The following is a 25,310-nucleotide window of genomic DNA, read 5'->3' as shown; positions in this document are numbered from 1 at the left end:
TACTCAAATCTTCTTGCAATAAAGGCTAACATGTCATTATTCTGTTTGCTGCACTCTCATGCTAACTTTCAGTGACTTATTGATGAAGACTCCCTGATCGCTTTGTACATCAAAACTTTCTAATCTCTCAATTTGAGAAATACTGTCCACATCTGTTTCTCCTATCAAAGTGGATAACCTCACATTGTTCCATATTGTCTTCCAAGTTCCATGTTCTTACCCACTCATTAAGTCTGTCCAAATCCCCTTGGAGCCACTTTGCATCTTCCTCACAATACACATCCCCACCTAGTTTTGTCATCTGCGAACTTGGGAATATTACATTTGGTCCCCATAGCTAAATCATTGCTATAAATTGTGAACAGTTGGGGCACAATTTTAAAATTAATTATCATTACAATAAATTAGGACATACCACCTGGAACTGTGCCATCTGGCATATGTGTTCCTGACTTTTGGTGAAATAGTCCTAAAAAATGCAAAAGTGAACATAAAACCCTCTGCAATCTTCCAGAGTGTGAACAGCCAGTTAAAGTACGCTGTGCAACAAAGTGGGCTCAATAGTTTCCACTATAGCCCTTGTGTGTATTTATTAACATGTGAACCCGTCTCTTGCATTGCTACAAGTTTAATGCCCTCCATACCAGGATGTTGCCTGGTATGGAGGGCATTAGCTATGAGGAGAGGTTGGAGAAACTTGGTTTGTTCTCACTGGAACGACGGAGGTTGAGGGGCGACCTGAAAGAAGTCTACAAGATTATGAGGGGCATGGACAGAAGGGATAGTCAGAAGCTTTTTCCCGGGGTGGAAGAATCAATTACTAGGGGGCATAGGTTTAAGGTGTGAGGGGCAAGATTTAAAGGAGATGTATGAGGCAAGTTTTTTACACAGAGGGTGGTGGGTGCCTGGAACTCGCTGCCAGGGAAGGTAGTGGAAGCAGATATGGTAGTGAGTTTTTAGGGGCATCTGGACAAATACATGAATAGGATGGGAATAGAGGGATATGATCCCGGGAAGGGTAGGGGGTTTTAGTTCAGTCGGGCAGCATGGTCGGTGCAGGCTTGGAGGGCCGAAGGGCCTGTTCCTGTGCTGTAATTTTCTTTGTTCTTCTTCTTTACAAGTACTGATCCAACTAGTTATAGCCTGCCAATGCAAGAATGACCCATTTATTCCTATTCTGCTTTCTGCCTTTAACCAGTCCTTAATCCATACCAGTATATTACCTCATATCCCATGGGCTCGCATTTTGCTAACCAACCTCCTGTGGGGGTTGACCTGCCCATGTGCATAACACTACATTTTCCTAAATTATAAATGGGTCCAATTCCTCCGAGCTGCCTGTAGTAGTCACGCATCCTCTGATGTTCTGACTTGCACATGTCTTGGTATTGTCAACAAATTTGCGGATCATTTCCCACTGCATATATTGAGATCATCGATATAAATAGCAATGGTTCCAACGTTGATCCCTGTGTAAATAGCAATGGTTCCAACGTTGATCCCTGTGGGTCACCAAACAAAAACAAATTCCTTGGCTACAGTTTTCTGCCTGCGGTAATTCAGCCAATTCCTAATCCACTTCAGCAAATTGCCACTAGTCCCTCTTGTGACATACCTTATCAAAGGCTTTTTGTAATTCTGGTAGACACTGTCTAACCAAATTACCCTCATCCCCTAGTTTAGTGGCTTCTTCTTCAAACATTCCAAATTGGTAAGAACTGACCTTTACCAGAAACTGTGTTAGGTATCCCTGAAGAGATTTTTTAAATCTGTGGTCACATAGGACATTCCGAATGACATCTTTGGACATCTTCCCTATTGTTGACAAGTTAATGGACCGATAGTAATCTGGGTCTGCCTTGTTCCTATTTTTAAAAATTGGAACTACATTAGTCTCCTTCCAGTTGGGGGAAACAGCCTCTGACTCCATGAAGTTGGGCAGCAAAGGGTTCAACCACCATCAGTCCCATCTCCTTAAGGAACCGGCTGGATCTATCTGGTTTTTTTTCTTTAAATGTAGTTTAAGGGCTAATGTAGGACTGAGTACAGTACCACTCACACAGTGATGTTAGAGAACACCTTGGGACCCTGCATCTTGGGGTCAGTGTAGTGTTAGACAGAGCCATATGTAGAAGCAATCATAGAGGCAGCTCCTAGCTTTACAGTATGTGTATCATTTCTAGTAAATAAATACTTACAAGTACCTTAATAAGACCTATCTAACTACTCCAACACCTTACAACATGGTAGCAGTGAATGGAACAATTCATAACCCAACAGAGGGTGCAAAAAATAAAATCCTGGAAAACTGAAAGAAAAATCAAAAAAGCATTCTGATCTGAAGAAAAACTCAAGAAGCAAAGGCACAGAAGGGAATTGCCAGAGAAAATCTCCAAAGGCTTGGAAACTGAAGACAGAAATTAAATTCCTCACTGCAATAGAAAACTCCATTGAATCTTAGGGAAGTCTAACTTCAATACCCAGGCTGTGCAGAGTCTTAGAATTAGCAGGGGTGAGCTTAAAAAAAACTTGGACAACGTAAGTCCTGAAAAAGTTACTCCGATGGTCAGAAATCGCTGTCTAAATCACAGTTTGAGAAACTCAATTCCTGAGTCAATGCCTGATCAAGATATTTCTTAGATATATGATTGCCTCATATCTGGATAAAAAGACAGAAGCTGAAAAGGTTAACACACAGCTTTATTCAGTCGGCTCGATAGTTGTTGAGGCAATAGCTAAACTGGATCAAAGAAACATCTCCAAAATTTGACAAAGTTTGAAAAGGAATTGTTGTTTATTTTAACTTAAAAGTAACAAAATCCTTGAAAGGACTAAATTTAATAAACATGTCCAGCAGCGAGGAGAACTTGTCAACTCTTTTAATGAACTGTGCAGAATGGCTGAAGGCTGTGATGGTGATGACCAGAAATCTGACGTAAATTGGGGACAGAATAGTTGTACAAGTTGCAGATGACGCACTCTGGGAAATGCTTCAAGTGAAGGAAAAGCTAACCCTTGAAAATGCCTGACAATCTAAATGGTTATCTAAAATCCGTTTGCAGCATGGATCCATATTAAGGGGAGAAAATAAATGGCGGTACAAAGTATACCCTACTGTCCAGATACTGAAACAGCACATAAACAAAGATATTCAAGGCCAAGGGAAGCAATACCCTAACTCCACAGCACTGGCATGATCATCTACTGTTGGGGTGCAAGTAATGATGCAAATACCTGGGGTTATCTGGGATGACTTGTAAATATGTTGAATATAGACGAGCAGGGAGATGTGTAGTAGAAGAGTCTAGCGCATAAAGAATTAACGTGAGTATAGTTCCTTTCACAGTGATGTAAGAGAACACATGACCCACATCTAAGGGGTTACTGTAATGTTGGATGGAGATGTGTAGGAGCATGCATGGAGATAGCTCCTAGCTTCAGTCCAAAATGTCCACAAATAGGTTGCTTGGCCATGCTAAGTTGACCCTAGTGTCAGGGGGATTACCAGGGTATATGTGTGGGGTTACGGGAATACGGCTTGTGTCGGATTGTGGTCGGTACAGACTCGATGGGCCAAATAGCCTACTTCTGTACTGTAGCGATTCTATGACTCTATGATTCTCCCTTTACTGTACCAATGTACATAGATTCTAACAGTTAAATGCTTACTGTTGAACTAGCTAAGGTTACGAATACCTTAACAAGACATACTGAACTATGCCCAACAACTTAGAACAAACGTTCTCCTGATAATGGGGAATTACCCACAGGTCAAGGTAATGTTCTCCTTTATTGCAACAAACTTAAGACAAGAGATTGAAGCTGAGGTGAACAGCCTCATTCTGAGAGTTGGTAGAAGAATAGTTTACACAGGTTGACCTCCAAGTGTATGAGAAGGGCTTGTGTGGATGAGATTAACTGAACTCCAGCTCTACACTATTCATTATATGGTAATTTAAAAAGAAACTCTCAGGATGCCACAGATAAAGTTGGCATTCATTGCTCATCCTTGGATGTCCGAAGATGATTGTGGTGGGCTGCCTTGAACCGAATAATGGTTTGACAAAACTGAGGCACTTCCTTGGTGGCCTTTAAAGGATAGTTAAGATTGAGCTATATTGATGTGGCACTGGAGTCATGTATAGGCCCAGACCAGGTAAAGGTGGCCGATTTCCTTCCGCTAAAGGACATTAGTGATCTGGTCAGTTTTTACAATAATTTGACTACTTCATGTTTGCTTTAATTGATACCATACTTTGTTTATTTACAGATTTGTTTGAAACTGAATTCAAATTCTCAAACAGCCCTGATAAGATTTGGAAGTCTTTTGTATTCTGGATTGTTAATCCAGTAACATAACCACCTCACGACTGCACCTGTATATTTTGCTTATTCTAAGACGGTCCTTTCTCAATTGTCAGCAGCTTAACATCTAGAGTTGTGGAGGTAAACCCATATCCTGTTATTCAGGAAGATTCACAGTTTTTGTTTTTGATGATAGTACAACAGAAGGCAATGTAATGCTAATGTAGCTTGAAAATGATATGGATGAGGTGAACATCCGTGCAGGATATGAATACCTCTCTCACTGTCTTGGTAACTTTACTCAGCCATGCAGCTTCTAAGGTATCTCACTGCTCCAAATTCTGGCCTTTTCTGCATCTTTAAATATCGCTCCACCACTGTGGCTGTGCCTTTAGCTGCCATTCTTTTTGACAAATGAAATAAACTGAGGGACAAAGTAAAAGGGACAAAGTAAAAGAGGCAACCCCTTCAAGGTGGTGAGGGGCGGGGGCGGGGGGGGGGGGGGGGGGGGGTGGGGAGGCGTGTGTGTACTGCACAAAACAAAAATGAAGTGTAAAGAAAACTTAAAATATCAAACCAAAATGTGATTCAAGGGGTCAGTAATACACCCCAGCCCCTGCGGAGTCCAACGAGCACAAAAGGTCTCAACAATGCCCATGGACTTTGCATGCTCCCTCTCCAGGGACATTCCTAGGCCTTAAAATCTGGAATTTCTTCAGTAAACCTCTCCACCTTTAAAACCTACTCTTTGATCAAGTTTCTGGAGATCTGCCCAGATGTCCCCTCGTGTGTGCTTCAGTGTCCTTTTATCTGGCAGCGTTCCTGTGGAGAACCTTGGGACATTATACTGCACTAAAGGTGCTAGGAACGTGCTGGTCGCTGTTATCACGAATGGTCTTATCTCATTCATTTTCTGCCCATCCTATTCTATATCTACAGTGTATTCACCAGAAGGCAGTAAAGATAAGAATGTGACCGGTCATTTTGTATAATCAGTGCATTTGCCCACAAAAGTCTGTCTGCGGCACCGAGTGACACATGGAATAGGCTTCTTGTGCAGCCTTTGTGTGTGCATATAATGTTAACTTCAATTACTATGTTATCTGGCAACAGTAGCCATGGTTTTGTGTGGGCGGTGTCATTTTGCTAAATGGTAGGTCTGTGCCTTTTGCTTGTTATGGGGCTGTATGATTCTCGGTTTTAACTGCATGTCGTGATTGAGTAGGAGGGGCATTATCTATACAATCAGGAAAATGTCCAACAAAAAAGGATTTCATTACAAGTGTCTTGTGAAAATAATCAACATGCAAGAAAGGCTGAAAAAACTTGCATTTCCAGAATGATTTTCACGACCTAAGGATGCCACAAGGAATTCACAACCATTTGTACGTTTGAAGAAGTACTTTTTGAAGTGTAGTCATTGCTTTCTTATGTGATATTGAGGGATAAATGTTGGCCATGATGCCAGGAAGAAACTCCCCTGCTCTTTTTGAGTAATGCTAAGGAATCTTTTGTGTCCAATTGAAAAGGCTATTGGGCCTGGGTCTAAATGGAAGACAGCACTTCCATCTAGAGATGGATTTACAGTTCGTGGGGCCCTGTGCTCACTATCATTTCTGGCCCTCACGCCTCCTGACTCCAACTACTCTTGTCCCACCGAACTCAAAAGCAGAAGGCACAAAAATGCATAAATTGATTGCTGCTTTTTAACTTATAAAAACACGTTTGTGCACTGTTCAATACTTCAAACTTTTTAAAGTAAAATGACAAATTCTTTTTTTCCCTAGCTTCATCCTCTTGTATCACCTTCAATTTTCTGTATTTTTGACTGCCAGATTGATAGTGTCGCTTCATATTGTTAAAGATTTTAATGAAATGTCTGAAAGAGCAGGCGTCTGCAGTTAATCCCACATTTTATCAGATTCAATCCAATTCAAGTTCTGCAAATAATTGGATTCATCTTTTAACTATGAAGCTGTGATTCTGGATTTCAAACAATACTACTCTTCACCTGCCCGTTTCCACTCCTCACACATTCTCCCTCCCTTGAAAATGCAACCTGGCCCTCATACACTCTCCCTCCCTGCAAGTCTACAACCCTGGCGAACCCTCTCACTCACAGTCCTCCCCCAATTTCCCCCCCCCCTCACTCTTTCTCCTCCACCCACTCTAGCCTCTATCCTCTAACACTCTACCCTCACCCCACCCTCCTCACATTCTCCCTTTTTCACAATCTTTGCAATCTGTCAACGCATCAACATGAAGATAATCAGTTGTGTTGTGATTGCTGGATCAGGACACGTCACAGGGAAGACACAACTCAATCACACAGATATAAAAACGGCAGTGTATAGGAAAACACAAACTTTGGAATGAAAATAACTCAGCGGCATCCTGGAAATAAACATTTAATAAGATATTGACCCTTTTATATTGGCTGATTGCACGCTTTGCTCCTGGGCTGTATTTAAGAGTACGAGATTGACACCCCCAATACAATTCACATTTAGAATGGAAATTGGCTGCTAATGGATTCAGCTGTGTTTATATCCTCTCATAGAGCCCTTTCATATCTGTAAAATGCAGAAGTAGTTAACAGTCTACCAGAGCGTTCAATATCCAGCATGTTATTAAGATGGAATAAATCCAAGCCATTTTGCTATTACACTTTCCACAGATGACAACATACTTCTAGTGAAGGATAGAAGTAGTCCCAGAGTGAAAGTACTAAACCTGGGGAAGGCTAACTATGACAGTATTAGGCAGGAGCTAGGGAATGTAGACTGGGGGCAGCTGTTTGAGGGTAAATCCACATCCGATATGTGGGAGTCTTTTAAAAGTTTGTAGTATGGACAAAGACCTTGCAAAGAAGGTCTGGAGTGAGATGCAGTGGTATTTGTCGCGGTTCGTCCCAAGCAGCTCGGTGACGCAGGACTCTGTGCTCTACGGGCTGTTTCCGGGAACGCACACCGAGACAAATATCAACTGCTGCTGGAGGGTCATCAACTCGGTGAAGGACGCGCTTTGGTCCGCCTGAAACTTGCTGATCTTCCAGCTGAAAGAATTGTCCTCGACCGAGTGTTGCAGACTGGCACATTCCAAGGTCCAGGACTACGTGCTCAGGGACACGCTCAAGCTTGGGGCAGCCGCCGCAAAGGCACAATGGGGAAAGGCCACAGTGTAAAGCGTCTCAACTGAGGCAGACCGAGGGCCCGGTAACTGCAGAATACCCTCGGCCTGCGTAACTGTGTACCAATCTGAAAAATAACAGCGCACAGCAAACTCTGATGTATGTACATAGTTTTAAGTAATGAAATGTAATGAATGTAATGTTTTGTAAAAAATCACTATTTTACTGTAAAAATGATTCATCTTTTTTGCACTGTTTGTAACTTTTGGATCTGTCGTTTTGCGATGTTTTATTTGAGTTTTTTTTAATGAATAAAGTATATTTTCGAAATTTAAAAAAAGTTTGTAATATGGACAGACTGCACTTGGTTGAGGTCATTAGGTTACATTTAAGCTTCATTTGAAGCAACTTTTAAAAGCGGCATCTCGGCCTTTTGGCTAAGATGCCAATGAGATCAAGCCTTGGAGGAGGTGAGTCTGCACCTACTCCAATCAGCTTGGCTCATGTAGATCAGACCCAAGACAGGAGTGGAGGCCCTGTCTTGTCAGCCTGGATCGGAAATGTCTCAACTTGTTGAGACTCTGAATTGGACTTGATTTGATTGAATTGGAAAAGAAGCTAAAAAAAAAAAGTTAGCTCACAAACAAGCACCAAGACCTGGCTTGGCTGGTGGTGAGAAGGGCACTCCCCCTCAGATCCTTTATGCACGCTCGAGGTCTCAACATCACCACACGCTGCCCTCGAAGCGGCTGCGGGGCTGATGAGACGGTTGCACACCTCCTTGTGGAATGTGCCTTTGCAAAGAAGGTCTGGAGTGAGATGCAGTGGTATTTGTCACGGTTCGTCCCAAGCAGCTCAGTGACGCAGGACTCTGTGCTCTTTGGGCTGTTTCTGGGGACGCACACCAAGACAAGTATCAACTGCTGCTGGAGGGTCATCAACTCGGTGAAGGACGCGCTTTGGTCCGCCTGAAACTTGCTGATCTTCCAGCTGAAAGAATTGTCCTCGACCGAGTGTTGCAGACTGACACATTCCAAGGTCCAGGACTACGTGCTCAGGGACGCGCTCAAGCTTGGGGCAGCCGCCGCAAAGGCACAATGGGGAAAGGCCACCGTGTAAAGCGTCTCAACCGAGGTAGACCGAGGGCCGGGTAACTGCAGAATACCCTCGGCCTGCGTAACTGTGTGCCAACCTGATAAATAACGGCACACAGCAAACTCTGATGTATGTACATAGTTTTAAGTAATGAAATGTAATGAATGTAATGTCGTGTAAATAAGCATAGCATTGTACTGCAAAAATGGTTTTTTTTTTTGCACTGTTTGTAATTTTTGGATCTGTCGTTTTGCAATGGTTTATTTGAGAGTTTTTTTTATGAATAAAGTATATTTTTGAAATTTAAAAAAAGTTAGCTTCTCTGCCTTTTGGCTAAGATCAAGTGTAGTATCAACATGCTGTGCTTGGTTAAAGTCATTAGGTTACATTTTAGCTTCATTTGAAGCAATTTTTAAAAGTGGCATCTCGGCCTTTTGGCTAAGATGCAAATGAGATCAAGCCTTGGAGGAAGAACTATGCCTAGTCCAATCAGCTTGGATCATGTAGATCAAGCCCAAAAAAGACAGGAGGTGAGAGCCCTTGTCAGCTTGGATCGGGAATGTCTCAACTTGTTGAGACTCTGAATTAAACTTGATTTGGTTGAATTGGAATAAAAATACAAAAAAAAAATTAGTTATTAACAATTCAGGACAAGTATGCCTGTGTAAAAATGAAGGATAAAGATGGCAAGATTCAGGAAGCCTGGATGACAAGAGAGATTGTGAGTTGAGTGAAAAAGAAGACGGAGGCATACATAAATTTCAGTAAATTGAAAACAGATAAGGCTCTTGAGGAATAATACAAAGATAGCAGGAAAGAACTTAAGCAGGCACTTCGGAGGGTAAAAAGGGGCCATGAAATGTCCCTGGCAGGCAAGATTAAGGAAAATCCCAAGGCTTTTTATGCGTATGTAAGGAGCGAAAGGGTAGATCCACTCGACAGTGGAGGAAATTTGTGTGGAGCCAGATGAGATGGGTGAGGTCCTTAATGAGTACTTTGCATCAGTATTCACAAAGGAGAAAGGTGTAGTGGATGGTGAATGTAGAAAGGAGGATGTTGACATTGTAGGATATGTTGAGATAAAAAGGGAGGAGGTATTGGAGGTTTTGAAAAACATTAAGGTGGACAACTCCCCAGGGCGATAGGGTCTTTCGCAGAAAACAGAGAGGCGAGGGAAAAAATTGCTGAGGCCTTGGCCAAAATCTTTGTATCCTCTTGAGCCACGGGCAAGGTACCAGAGGATTGCAGAGAAGCTAACATTGTTCCTCTGTTTAAGAAGGGCAGAAGAGACAATCCGGGAAATTACAGGCCTGTGAGCCTAACATAGTGGTGGGGAAATTGTTGGAGAAGATTCTTGGGGACAGGACATACTCCCGTCTGGGAGAAAATAGGCTTATAAGTGATAGGCAGCATGGTTTTATGAAGGGGAGGTGGTGTCTCACAAACTTGATTGAGTTCTTTAAGGAAGTGACAAGAAAAATTAACCAGGGCAGGACAGTGGATGTGAGTAAAGCCTTCGATAAGGTTCCTCATGACAGGCTGATACAGAAGGTGAGGTCATATGGAATCCGAGATGAGCTGGTAAGATGGATACAAAACTGGCTTGGGCATAGAAAGTAAGGAGTAGCAGTGGAAGGGTACTTTTCTAACTGGAGGTCTGTGACAAGGATCAGTGTTGGGGCTTCTGTTGTTTGTAACAGATATATAAATGATTTGGAGGAAAATGTTCTGATTAGTAAATTTGCAGATGATACAAAAATTGGGGGAGTAGCGGATAATGAGGAGAATTGTCAGAGGATACAATAGGATAAATAGGCTGGAGACGTGGGCCGAAAGATGGCAGATGGAATTTAACCTGGACAAATGTGAGGTGATGTAGAAGGAAAGTATACAGTAAATGGGAGAGCCTTTAGAAATATTTAACATACAGAGGGATCTAGGCGTGCAGATCCACAGTTCCCTGAAGGTGACAACTCAGGTGGACAACGTGGTCAAGAAGGTGTATGGGCATGTTGGCCTTCATCGGTCAGGCGTTGAATATAGGAATTGGAAAATCATGTTGCAGTTGTATAAGACTTTGGTTAAGCTGCATTTGTGGTATTGTCTACAATTCTGGTCTCCATACTACTGGAAAGATATTGATACATTGGAAAGAGTGCAGAAGAGATTTACCAGGACGTTGCCTGATCTGGAGGAAATGGACTGTGAAGAAAGGTTGAACAAACTTGGATTGTTTTCACTGGAGCATCAGAGGATGAGGGGGTACCTGATAGAGGTTAAAAGATTAATTCAGGCGTGGATAGTCAGTCTTTTTCCCAGGGTCGAAGGGTCAATTACTCGGGGGCATAGGTTGAGAGTGAGAAGGGGGAAATTTAAAAGAGATGTAAGGGGCAAGTTTTTCACAGAGGTTGGTGAATGCCAGAAACGCGCTGCCAGAGGAGGTGGTGGAAGCAGATTCTTTAGCAATGTTCAAGAAGCATCTGGATAGATACGTGAATAGGCAGGGAATAGAGGGATATGGACCACACACAGGCAAAAAAATATTAGATCTGAGAGGTATCTGTGTCAGCACAGACTTGGAGGGCCAAAGAGCCTGTTCCTGTCCTGATCTTTGTTCTTTATATCTTGAATTAGCCATTTCCCTCTTTCCAGGAGATACATTTAGAGATTTTATTTGCAAAATTTAGAGATGAAAAATCACAATCCCCAAAAAAACTCCCAGACTTTTCCCCTGGACCCATCCCACATGGGCATGAGTGCATTTCTATTCAGCAAACGTGTCTTGAATTCTCCAATGGATGTGACTGTCCCGCTATCAGACATCTCTCTCACATAACCTCTAATATTCTGAGATGCAAACTCACTTCAAGAACACTTTTCAAACATTTTCTTTTCATTTTCTAAAAAATCTCTCAACAGAATGTTATTTCCCCTGCTGCCGAAATAAAGACCCAACCAGATCAAACGTCTGGTTAAATCAGAGAAAAGGGATAATACAATGAACATGTGTATTTGATATGATGCAGCTTATTTATCCTGACTTGTTACATCAGTAGGAGGGTTTGAGGATTTGTAAAGAACTGTGATACAACCTTGGTCTGAAATGTTCGCGAATTCTGTTTTAGAGTTGCTCACCTGGACTTGCACTTGAAGTCCAGCTTCAAGCTGTAAAGGAGGTTGAGAGAGTCAGTGGCTATGGGGGCCTGTACTGCCCACATTCACATTCCAGATAGGGCGCCGACCACTTGATGTGAGTTTTATCCACCAGATATCTCCTGCCTCCCTTCCGCATGGAGGAATGGACTGACCTGAACTCATCCCTCAGCAGTTTCCTGTGGAGGTAGGACTTGGGAGCACGCTGCTGCTTGAGGTGGTTAAACCACGTGGTCTCCATGCCGTGGCTGGACAAGTGATGGGCACCAGCTGACAGATCCTAATGGAAGATCTGGTTGTCTATCCAGGTGGCCTGGGGAAGAGCTGGGAGGGGAGGTGCATGACAACCACAGCCTATTCTGCCTCTTCTTCTCTTGTTCCTCTGGTGCCTCAACGTTCGGACCAGTTTGTTTTCCCACTCTTTCAGACTTGACCAGAGTCTGGTAGCTCTGCATTGCCTGCTGACAAGCTCAACTATCAGCAAATGCAGAGTTATCAGGCTCTGATTGGTTCATTGTAAATCCAGCTCTGCCCCTGTCAGCGTTCCCTCCATATCAGTCAAGATTTTGTGTTCAGGTTTCCGGAGGATGCAAAATACAAGGCTTGAACTTACAACAGAGAGAGAGAAAACTGTTTGGAGAAAACTGAAGAATAAACCAAAGAGTGTGAGGAAATTTTAGTGGAAGGTAGGGCATCACATTTTGTGGTGCAAGCTAAACGCAAGAGATTTTGGAGGGAACACAATTAAAGTTAGTTGAATCTTGGAGCACATTTTGCGAAGTAGCGAGTATTGTTATAAAGCAGAGGTTGATTTCCCCCTCTGAGAACTAATAATGAAACATCCGAAGAGTGGTACCTCGCCCTATAATCTGTAAAAAGTGCGTGTGAAGTGGTGTGACCTATCCTTCAGCAACTTCTGGTGGTTAAATAAAAAATAAATCCCTGATACTCACTCTAAAATCAACACGTAACAATTTATTTATCTAACTAATGTGAACAAATTAGCGAAACTATTAACAAACCGAATAAATCCCTTCTAACTATTAACTAGTCCCGAATAAAATAAGATTCTAATGGTACACTGTTCAAATAAATACAATTCCCAGTCATTAACAAAAATAGAATTTAGTCACTCTAAATTACAACCAGGTTTTGTGTCTTCTGGAATATTCAGGGCTTTCTCTGTTGATTCTTTTGCCTGGAACTTCTTTCTTCTTTGGTACCTTTGCTATCTAGATGGTGCTTTCTCTAAGACATAGATGAAGCTATGAGAGCCAGTGATTCTCTCTCTTTCTCTTGAAAGTTGAGAGCTGCGAACTGTTAGCTCTGGCAGGTGGCAGTTGGCCTACCCTCTTTGTTCCAATGCCCCGTTCTTTTATACGCGTGATGACATATAAATATTTCCCATAATAGGATTGGTCCTAAGTTGTCAGAACCATCAGATTTAAATTTAATAGGTTTTTGGTATCTAAGTGCCTGATTCAAATTGATTGGCTAAATTATTAAAAAATCAAAAGCCTGTTGACTTGGTAAAACTGCTGCTTGTCCTTTCAATACAAATGTTTCCGTTTGGGCTCTGTATGTACTTGCATTTTAAATCTCTAAGCACAGAAAAAGCACCACCTTTAAACAGGATCACGCAATGCTTTCTCCCTAGTGTTTTACAATATTGCAAACACCAAATTCTAACATTCCTACCTCCCAATCTACAATTACCCTATCCAACTTTGCAACAGTATTAAAGGTATTGTGTGTGGTTAATACTGTTTGGTATTGCAACTTATAATATTTTTAACCTCGTGTCTTATGTGGTATTAGTAAATTAGGCCAAATATAGTGATTGCCCAATCTTTACGTGACAGTAAGATTACATTAACCAGCAGAATCAACTTTCCACATGGGGGACTGCCTGCAAGCAAAGTCACTGGATATTGATGTACTGAGGGCTGCTTCGTTATAATCCCCAGTGGAGTCCTTCCAATTCATCTCTGACATGACAACTTCTGTTAGAAAAAAAATAATGTTTTCATGCAGACTGTAATAGCAAAACTAATGGGCATGAAGTGGTCTCCAGGCAGTTTAGAAGTCTTAAGCTTCAGATGAATGTTATAAACAACGGAAACTTTGGTTTTGTGGTTTATAATATCTGATCCTATCATAATTTCAGCTTTGCTTTTACACTCTACTTCTACTTCTCCATATATCAGAAATGTTCAATGAAATGACAGCTAGCTATCTTGACATGGGTTTTAATTTGATCACGACAAGCTCGAAGAGTAGCTAGATACTAAACATTCTATTAACTATGAATAAGACAAAACAGTTTATACTAACTGATCCATCACAGTATTGCTGACAGATTCTTTAACAGTCTGGCTAAGATCAAGCCCAAGGTGAGGTGCAATGCTTTATCTTGTCAGCTTTGATCTTGTTTGTGGCGACCATGAATTGGATTCAATTTGAATTTGGATTTTGGAGCAAGCAAGGAGTTGGATTTAGGCTTGCCCAGACCACTCTGAGCATTCGTTTTGTAACTAAGAATAGAGTTTAAAACATTGAAAACAGAGATTTAAAACATTGAAAATAAAATATTTTAAAATCTGTTTCTACAATCCCTTGTATTCATCTCACTACCTTTCTGTTTGGCACCTTCTCCACAGTTCAACAAGTCATAATTATTGTGTGTTTTTTTTTCTCCCTTTCTGTCTTATTTGCTCACCCTGATTCATGTTCTCTCCGGTTCTCATTCTCTCTCCAAGCTTCCCGTTCACTCACCACCCAACCCTATCCCCATTCAGAGGCACATTAGCAAACCTATGGAACGAAAACAGAAAATGCTGGTCTGACAGCATCTGTGGAGAAAGAAACAGAGTCAACATCTTGAGTCCAATATGGCTCCTCCTCCTCCCCCCCCCCCCCCCCCCCCCCTTAGAACAAGCATTTTATAGACAATGAATACTTTATGAAGTGTATTCACTAATTTGGAAGACGGCATCTCCAATAGTGTGTAGAATTTCCTTAGTAATGCACTGAAGTGTTAGCCTAGACCTTTATGTTCAAGTCTCTGGGGTGGGACTTCAACCCACATCCTTCAGATTAGAGGTTAGAGTGCTATCCACTGAGCCACAGCTGACACCTTGTGATGAATGAGTAGAATTCATAAAGTCCTGCATAGTGTGAATAGTAGGTAATAATAGGGCAACATCCAAAGATCCTGAGCATACCAAAGTTCAGAGGAGCCCTTGAACGTAACTTCTGGTCAGTGCGTGAGCTGAGACAGCCTGAGCTGTTTCTGCTGTCATGAAGACACACGATCTGAGGCAGATTCTACCCCTTAAGTTCAGCACTTATAGTTCCAGCAGACAGCAGTTGAGCCTTTCTTCTCCCATCTACTTGCCCCTTCCCCAATCCTACACACAGTTCAGCATGCTGACCTTTATTTGTAGCTTCCCAGCTAAAACTAACTCCAAAGGGAACAAACTGCAATTTGCACAAAAACAGAAAACGCTGGAAAATGTCAGCAGGCCTGACTGCATCGAGAGAATAGAGCCAATGTTTCGAGTCTGGATGACCCTTTAGTTTATTTTTTAGTTTATTATTTGTGTCACAAATAGGCTTACATTAACACTGCAATGAAGTTACTGTGAAAATCCCCTAGTTGCCACACTCCGATGCCTATTCAAATACACTAAGGGAGAATTTAGCATGGTCAATGCACCTAACCAGCACATCTTTGGGACTGTGGGAGGAAACCGGAGCACCCGGAGTAAATCCACGCAGATACGGGGAGAACGTGCAGACTCTGCACAGACAGTGACCCAAGCCGGGAATCGAACCCAGGTCCCTGGTGCTGTGAGGTAGCAATACTAACCACTGTGCCATGGTGTTGCCCATTAGAGCGACATATGGGACTTGCTAGTCTGGCCTGTGTGAGCACAAAGATCTCATTTTGACGCTCCATTGCAGTAGTGAGGGAGTGCTGCACTTTTGCAGATGCTATCCTTCAGAGCAGATGTTAAACTGAGGCCCTGTCTGACTTCTAAAGAAAACAATCTATGGCATTTTATGAAGAGGAACAGAGGAGTTATCCCTCACGTACTCAACTTACATACTGAATGTTCATTTTTGTTGCAATCTATTTCAAAAAAGCAGATTATCTGGTCATTATCACGTTGCTGTTTGAGAGAGGTTGCTATATCGCAAGAGTGCTTCGAACGCTTCAGCTATAAAGTGCTTTGGGACAATCTGATGTTGTGAAAGGTGCTATAGAAATACAAGCCTTTCTATTGTCTAGATTCAGATACAGGCCCTAGAAATGAAAGGATTGCCGTGACTTCTAACAATAATGGGTAGCCAGTGATATGGCTGAGGAAATTCTGACAGGAATAGTTCCAAATCTTGGCCCTCACCTCGCAAAGCATTCGAAATGTTCTGTGTGTACGCATTGTGTTTGTAGGCAAGGATAGAATTTGTCTTGCCTTTGTCTATGGCCAGGCAACCACCAGGCACTCCGATGAAGTGTGGTCACTTGGACAAGATATTAGGCAGCAAAGTTTGCTTGAGGAAATTGGGTTAATGGAGAAAAATAAATTTGCTGACAGGTAACTATTACAATTTTTTAAAAATCATTCGTGGGACATGGACGTCACAGGGTGACCAGCATTTATTCCCCATCCCGAGTCACCCTTGAACTGAGTGGCTCGCTAGGCAATTTCAAAGGGCAATTGAGAGCCAACCACATTGCTGTGGCTCTGGAGTCACATGTAGGCCAGACCAGATAAGGATGGCAGATTTCCTTCCCTCAAGGACATTAGTGAACCAGCTGGGTTTTTCCGACAATCGACGATGGTTTTATGGCTAACGTTAGATTCTTAATTCCAGATTTTTGTTATTGAATTCAAAATCCATGGTGGAATTCGAACCTGGGTCCCCAGAACATTAGCTGAGTTTCTGGATTAATAGTCTAGTGATAATACCACTCGGCCATCACCTCCCTAGTATTTTAAATATTATTTAGGATGTGAATTTAACTGCTTCCACTCCTGAATTGCCAGCTGGAAGGAGTTGAGAGTGATCTTAAGTTGTTCGCTGTTCTTGTGGAGCTGTCTGAATGATCTTATGTAAATGTGATGTTGTCTGACTTCTCTTCAGTGACCTTCTCAGCTGTAGAAATACCACCCACCTGCTTTTTTGAGTGACCATTCAGAAATGACTGAAATATATGCTCAGATATTCCCCAAAAGCCCACATCTTATAATGCAAAGTCCATTATTCCCATTGGTTCTGCTTCTTTTGATGTAGAACCATTAGCTATTGAGGCCTTCATTTCATGTTCATCAACTGTGAAGCAGCCCATGTCCAAATGCAGCAAGACCTGGACAATATCTAGGCTTGGGCTGACCAAGTAACATTCACGTCACACAAGTGCCAGATAATGACCATCTCCAACAGACAACAGAGATTCTAGCCATTGCCCCTCAATATTCAATGGCATTAACCGAATCCCCACTATCAAATTTCTGGTTATTGCCATTGACCAGAAACTAAACTGGCCTAGCCACAAAGTGAAGGGAACTTGCTACTTCAAGTATTGTCCCATTTATGACCACTCTGCTCCCCCTATCAAATTGGACAAAGGTTTGTTGGTTAGTATGAAATAACATTTTTTTCAAGGTTGGGAGCAGCATTGCTGGGTGTGGACAGTGCGGTATCTTCATGATGTGTGTGTCAAATTCGTATGCTAGCAAATATCCATCTGGAGCTTTCAATTTAATTTACCTTGCATGACTATGAGACCATTGGTTTTTGGCTACGTGGTTTGCAAAAATTAGAAATCTATGCAAAACATTGAGAAAAACCATTCAACTTATATGCAAGAATTTTTTAAATAGAAATGTGGACACGCCTTAGTTTCAAAACCCTCTTTTATTGAGCCTTCTCTCAATTTTTCCATATGATTTTGGAAAGAAAACTAGTTTGCATTGGTCCGCAAGTTCCTCAGAGTTGTGTTAGTCCTGAATAGCGATCAGAAATGTAATTATACGTCCTGATCAATATGGCAGCTGACATCACAGCATCCACTCAGATGAAATGTCTGCCAATGTTCCTGTACCTAACTCTAGGCTAGGGAAACCAATTTCTCCAGTGATTCAGAAGGCTAAAAAAAGAAAAGACTTGAAAGTGAATTTTTAAATTATAAAATGGCCCAAATGCCCTAAAAAGTCATTGCACATTTTAAACCAGTTTGCTTTTTAAGTTTATAAGGTTTTTTTTAGGCTTTGAGTTATTTTTAATTCCCTGGATGTGGGCATTGCTGGCAAGGTGAGCATTTGATGCCCTAGGTGGCTTAGCTAGGCTGCGTCAGAGGACACCTAAGGATGATCCACATTAGGGTCAGGCTAGAGTCACATATAACCCAGACTCCATATATATGGCAGGTTTCCTTCACATTCCCTCACATTAGTGAGCTTGTTACATTTTTACAACTATCTTATTGCTCTGTGGTTACTTAAACTGATATCTACATTTGATTCAAATTCTGGATTACAAGTTTAGCAACGTAACTACAATACTGGTGTACCCTAACACTAGGTAGTAATATAATGTTGAAATATCCTCTCACTGGAAAACAACCTGCCTGAAGTTTATTTGCACTCTAGTCTATCAGAAGGAATTAACTTGAAATGTGTAAGTGGAGCATTCAATGTGCACCTTTTTTTTCTTGCTTCTATACACTTTATGGGATTTGATCAATGGAGAAGGAAGAGGGTGTTCAATCCCCTTAAGTCTGTCTCATCCTTGAATTAGATCATGGCTGATCTATTAATAATTCTTTTGGTACCTGCCGTGATCTCCCAGTTTGAGCTGAGATAATGTAATTTGTCAAAACATTTAGCCACAGAGGGAGGGGAGTCTCGACCAGATCTGATCCTCATGTCCACACATTTCCTTTCCAGCAAGTGTTTGCATTTGAGAGCATGAACCATAATTGTGGGCAGTTTTTTTGCCTTCCCTACTGCAATTTCAGTTTTGGAATTACAACCAGCTTTTCTTTGCGTGCATACTTAGGAATTGATGATAATGAAAATCAACAATCATAAAAGCGCTTATACTTGTGCGAATTATTTTTAAAAAATTATCTTGTGATCACTGACATAGCCATTAGTAGATCGATGGCTCTGATAATTGGAACACCGTTATTAAAACGTGGGAACCGACCATGGACGAGAGGCACATGGCCAATCCAAACATGTAAAATGCATCCTTTATCTGCTGATGACAGTCATTAGATTTTAATGGAGCATGAATGATATTGGAGGAACAGATGTGTGTGAATGTTTGAGAAGGAATGTTGGCACTCATCAAGAGCTATCATCAGCACTTTCATCAGCTCATTCAGCCAGTGTCCACCCAAACTGTTCCTCAGCTGACAAAAATTGGAAAATTATACAAAAAACTGATTTTCTATAATTTCTTAACAATGTAAAAGCACCTTTCACAATGTTAGGTTGTCCCAAAGTGCTCTACGGCCAATGAAGTACTTTGAAATTCTGTCACCATTGCAGAGGGGACATGACAGCTGATTTGCACACAGCAGGATCCCACAAACAGCAATGAAATTAATGAACAGATCATCTGTTTGAATGGCATTGATTGAGGGTAAAGGTTGGCCAAGGCACTGGGTGAAATTCACTGCTCTTTGTCCGAGTGTTTGAGATATTTTTATGTCCATCTGAGAGGACAAACAGTGATTAATATCACATCCTAAAGTGCAGTGGTACTGTGCTGGGAATTTCAGCCTAGTTTTTCTGCTCAAGTCCCTGGAGTGGGACTTAACCCATGACCTTCTGACTCAAGGTGAGTGTGTTCCCATTGAACCAGAGTTGACATTTGCACTTAAGTAAATGAATAAAGCTGATCAATAGAACTGTGCCGACACATTGTCAGGTGGAAGAAAGGTCTTGCGCACGCACACAAACACCCACACATACATCTCTCCCCCTCCACCCTCCCCACACACACACCTCCACATATACACAACCCCCACAAACACACCCCACACACATTTGTGCTGTCCCCAGCCTGAGAGAGCTGAATGCTAATATGGAAATATGCATGCTCTTTCGCTTTTAGCTTTCTCTCTGGTTGGGGCCAACTTTTTGCTGATAAATGGCCTCGGGCAACATCTTAACAAGCAAACCATGTCTGATGCTGCCCAGTATAATATCTGCTTGTGAGCAAAAACATGGCAATGCAGATGAGGAACTGTGACTGACCTCTCAACCCACTTATACAGCTTTACTGAAGCACAAAGAAAATCCTAACAATGTGTGATAAGTGCTGGGATAAATCATTCTTCCCAGGAGTGATGTGGGATCTCTGGTCTGATGGCCTGTTGTGACATAACATGCTTATATTTAATTCACACCAAGTGCCTTTCCATCATCCACCCTGTGTTTGCTGGTCTACTTGGTTCCCATGCCTTTTAAAATGTAAAACTTCTTGCTCTTGTCTTGAAATCTCCCCATGGCTTCGCCCCTCTCTACTGCCCTGCAGCCATCCAAGATATCTGCTCTCATCTGATTCTGTCCTTTTGATTTTTTTATTTGCCCCACCTTTTTGCAAATGCATCTTCAGCTAGTGAGGCCCGAAGCTGTGGAATTCCCTCCTTTGACATCACTATCCAACTCCCTCTCTTTCCACATCTTTCCTTTAAAATGCTTCTTAAAGCCTAAACTTTGTTCATGTGTCCTAATATTTTCTTATGCAATTCAGTGTTCAGTTTTGTGTGATTAGTGCTCCTGTGAAGCACCTTGGGATATTTACCATGTTAAAAGCACGATACAATTTCAAGTTTTTTTTAATCTTAGGGATTTTTTTACATTTGGGAAACAGAAGTGGAGAGATGCACAAGAATTGATTTTGGGCAGCGATGGCTTGTTCTCAGCATCCTTGAAATGCCAACCATAACTTTAGGAATATGTGCAAGTGCTGAACGCTAAGAGCCTTTATAGCTTAAAACTTCTCTGTGTGATCTCCTGGATTGGTTTCAATTGCCAGAAGGATGAGGAGAGATATTTTGTGCAGCATTTCCCTTATTGCCTCTTCCTTTCTTGTTTTCTCTTTTTTTATTACCCCTCCAAGAGATTACATGGCAGTGTCCAGCCATCATGTAATGTGGGACTTGATGGAGCAGCTGGTCTTTTCCTCCCTGTTGATTTCATGTATTTATGATTCTGGAGGGATAGAATTGTAAAGCAGGAGATTACATTAAATTCTCATAGAATCATGATCAGACCACACTTGGAGCATTGTGAACAGTTTTGGCCTCCATATTTTAAAGGTATGGAGGCATTGGAGAAAGTGCGAATAAAATTTACGTGGCTGATACCAGAACTAAGAAGTTATAATCATTAGTAAGAGCTGAACGCACTAAATCTCTTTTCTCTCGGGGTGTCCAGACAGAGGTCTTTCAAATTATGAAGAGATTTGATGGGATAGGCGTAGAGAGGATATTTCCACTTGCAGGGACGTTCAAAACTCAGGACCATAAATACGCGATACTCACTAATAAACCCAATAAAGAATTCATGAGAAATTTTGTTATCCGCAGAGTGGTTAGAATGTAGAACTTGCTATTGCAAGTTCTTGAGATAAATAGCAAAAATTATTTCAGGGAAAGCTAGATTGGCATACAAGGAAGAAAGGAATAAAAGGATACTGTATAAGAACTTAAGAACATAAGAAATAGGAGCAGGAGTCGGCCATCTAGCCCCTCGAACCTGCCCCGCCATTCAATAAGATCATGGCTGATCTGAAGTGGATCAGTTCCACTTACCCGCCTGATCCCTATAACCCCTAATTCCCTTACCAATCAGGAATCCATCTATCCGTGATTTAAACATATTCAACGAGGTAGCCCCCACCACTTCAGTGGGCAGAGAATTCCAGAGATTCACCACCCTCTGAGAGAAGAAGTTCCTCCTCAACTCTGTCCTAAACTGACCCCCCTTTATTTTGAGGCTGTGCCCTCTAGTTCTAGTTTCCTTTCTAAGTGGAAAGAATCTCTCCATCTCTACCCTATCCAGCCCCTTCATTATCTTATAGCTCTCTATAAGATCCCCCCTCGGCCTTCTAAATTCCAACGAATACAAACCCAATCTGCTCAGTCTCTCCTCATAGTCAACACCCCTCATCTCTGGTATCAACCTGGTGAACCTTCTCTGCACTCCCTCCAAGGCCAATATATCCTTCCGCAAATAAGGGGACCAATACTGCACACAGTACTCCAGCTGCGGTATGCTAATGAGATGAGTTGAAGGTGGGTTGAAGGAAGCTTTTGTCAATCATAAACACTGACATGTGCCTAGTTGCCTTTATGACCTGACTCTCTGCCCCACAGAACCATAAAATTTTTATAGCACTGAAGGAGGCCATTCAGCCCATCGTGCCTGCTCTGGCTCTCTGAATGAGAAATTTACTTAGTGGCATTCTCCTGCCTTTACCCATAACTCTGCACATTCTTCCTTTTCAACCAAGTCTAATTCACTTTTGAATGCCTCAACTGAACCTGTCTCCATCACACTCAGGCAGAGCATTCCAAACTGTAACCACTCACTGCGTGAAAAATCTTTTCCTTCTATCATTTTAGCTTCTTTTACTAATTACTTTAAATCTGTGCCCTGTTGTTCTCAAACCTTTCATGAGTGGGAGTAGTTTTGCCCTATCTCTCTGTCTATGATTCTGAATACTTCTATCAAATATTCTCTCATCCTCCTTTTCTCCAAGGTAAACTGTCGTAACTTCTCCAAACTATCTTCATAACTGGTTCCAAGAATGAGAACTTCATTCTCGTGAATCTTCTCTGCAATCTCTACAATGCATTCACATCCTTCCTAAAGTGTGACATTCAGAACTAGATGTAATATTCCAGCTGATACTAAACTAGTGTCTTATACAAGTTCAACATAACCTTCTTGCTCTTGTACTCTTTGTCTTGTAATAAAGTGGAGGATACTGTATGTTTTTTTTAACCACTCTCTTGACCTGTCCTGTCACCTTCAATGGCCAATGCACATATACACCCAGTCCCCCCGGCTCTTGCAACTTTTAGAGTTGTATCCTCTATTTTGTATCTGCTCTCCATGTTCTTCCTACCAAAATTGCTTCAAATTTCTCCGCATTGAACTTCATCTCCACCAACTTGCCTATTTTTATCCTCGACACAGTTCACAATGCTTCCATGTTTCATATCACCCACAAATTTTGAAATTGAGCCAGATATATCAAGGTATATATATTTATATATATATCAAAGAAATGGTCCAAACGCTGACCCTTGAGGAATTCCACGACACACCTTCCTCCTGCCTGAAAAACATCCATTAACCACTACTCTGTTTCCTGCCCAATTTTGTATCCATCTTTCTACTTTTCTTTTTATTCCATGAGCTATGACCTTGCTCACAAGTTAGTTGTGCGGCACTGTATCAAATGTTTTTTGGGAGTCCATGTATATTACTTAAACAACATCATCCTCACCAATCCTTGGTGCCATCTCTTTTTTAAAAAAAACTTGAGCAAGTTAGTTAAACACGATCCATGCTGGATTTCCTAAATTAACCCACATTTGTCCATGTGACAGTTTTGTCCGAGATTCTTTCTAGAAGTTTCCCCACTACAAAGAGGTTAAACTGGTTGCTGCATGTATCTTTACATCCTTTTTTGAACAAAGGTTATTATGTGCAATTCCCAGTTCTCTGGTCCAGACTTAAGACAGACAGAAGAATTATTGCCAAAATCTCTGCAATTTCCACTCCCACTTCTATCTATCTTTAGATGCTTCTCATCCTAATTGGTGCTTCATCAACTTTAAGTGCAGATAATCTATCCAATTACTTCTCATCAATTTCAAATCATTCCAGTGTGTGAATTACCTCTTCTTTCACCATGGCCTGATGACAGATGTAAAGTATTAATTTAATATTGGATTTGATTTATTATTGTCACATGTATTAGCACACAGTGAAAAGTATTATTTCTTGTGCACTATACAGACAGAGCATACAGTTCATAGAAAAGGAAACAAGAGTGTGCAGAATGTAGTGTTATAGTCATGGCTAGGGTGTAGAGAAAGATCAACTTAATGCAATGTAGGTCCACTCAAAAGTCTGACAGCAGCAGGGAAGAAGCTGTTGTTGAGTTGGTTGTTACGTGACCTCAGACCTTTGTATCTTTTTCCCGACGAAAGAAGGTGGAAGACAGAGTGTCCGGGGTGCGTGGGGTTTTTAATTATGCTGGTTGCTTTGCCAAGGCAGCGGGAAGTGTAGACAGAGTCAATGGATGGGAGACTGGTTTGCGTGATGGATTGGGCTACATTCACAACCTTTTGTAGTTTCTTGCGGTCTTGGGCAGAGCAGAAAGAATGCTTTCTATGGTGCATCTGCAAAGGTTGGTGAGAGTCCTAGCTGACATACAAATTTCCTTAGTCTTCTGAGAAAGTAGAGGCGTTGGTGGGCTTTCTTAACTATAGTGATGGCATGAGGGGACCAGGACATGTTGCTGGTAATCTGGACACACAAAAACTTGAAGCTCTCGACCCTTTCTACTTCGTCCCCATTGATGTAGACGGGGGCATGTTCTCCTTTACGCTTCCTGAAGTCGATGACAGTTTCCTTCGTTTCATTGACATTGAGGGAGAGATTATTGTTGCCGCACCAGTTCACCAGATTCTCTATCTCATTCATGTACTCTGCCTCATCATTGTTTGAGATCCGACCCACTACGGTAGTGTTGTCAGCAAACTTGAAAATCGGATTGGAGGGGAATTTGGCCACGCTGTCATGGGTATATAAGGAGTATAGTAGGGGGCTGAGAACACAGCCTTGTGGGGCACCGGTGTTGAGGATGATCGTGGAAGAGCCTCAGCTATGCCTACTCCTTCCTTTACCACCCTTTTGCTATTTACATGCCAAAATAAAACTTTAGTTCCCTTTTATGCTAGCTGCCAATATCTTCGTACTTCCTCTTTTCTCTTAGTTGCTTTTTCACTTCGCAGGCTGAATATAAAAGGTTCACTTCTGTATTCAGCCTGGTTCTCGGTTATATGTTCTACCCAACATCTATCAGTAGCATATTTTTTCTTCTTTATCTTCATTTCTATCTCTTTTGTCATTCAGAGTGCTCTGGATTTGTTTGTCCTACTTTTTACTTTCATAGAAAATAGGAGCAGGAGTGAACCATTTGGCCCTTGCTCCGCCAATCATTATGATCATGGCTGATCTACTACCTCAACACTATCATCCTGCACTCTCCCCACACCCCTTTTAGAGTCTAGAAATCTATGTATTTCCTTCTTAACTTCCATCTGTGGTAGAGAATTCACAAGTTCACCACCCTCTGAGTGAAGAGATCTTTCCTCATCTCAGTCGATGGAATATACCTTGATTGTGCCTGATCTATGCTCTTTGGAGGTCACCCATCAAACAGCTACCATTTTTCCTGCCAATCATTGACTCCAGTTTATTGTCCCAGATACCTTCTTGCCCCATTGAAGTTGGCTCCCCCCAAACCCCTCCCCCAGTTAATTATTTTTCCTCTGGATTGTTCTTCGTTCTTTTTCATTGCC

General features: G+C 41.7%; 1 protein-coding gene and 1 non-coding gene across 4 annotated transcripts in view; both read left to right on the top strand.

Annotated features, from left to right (window-relative positions):
• Positions 1–25,310, top strand: part of extl3 (exostosin-like glycosyltransferase 3) — a 90,420-nt gene that overhangs the window by 22,187 nt on the left and 42,923 nt on the right. The window contains exon 1 of one of the 3 annotated variants that reach the window (XM_078213422.1): positions 4,311–4,446. The exons of the other annotated variants lie outside the window; for them this stretch is intronic. The gene's annotated coding sequence lies outside the window, so the exon portion shown is untranslated. Of the gene's footprint in view, positions 1–4,310; positions 4,447–25,310 lie in introns of those variants that run through there. 3 annotated transcript variants of the gene reach the window in all.
• On the top strand, positions 8,844–9,042 carry LOC144494495 (U2 spliceosomal RNA). The gene has a single exon (XR_013498068.1). It is a non-coding gene; the product is annotated as a U2 spliceosomal RNA (small nuclear RNA).

The sequence above is a fragment of the Mustelus asterias genome, chromosome 5 (assembly GCF_964213995.1).
Source record: "Mustelus asterias chromosome 5, sMusAst1.hap1.1, whole genome shotgun sequence".
Taxonomy (NCBI): Eukaryota; Metazoa; Chordata; class Chondrichthyes; order Carcharhiniformes; family Triakidae; genus Mustelus; species Mustelus asterias.
Note: the sequence above shows the minus strand (reverse complement) of the source record. Positions and strands in the feature narration are given on the sequence as shown.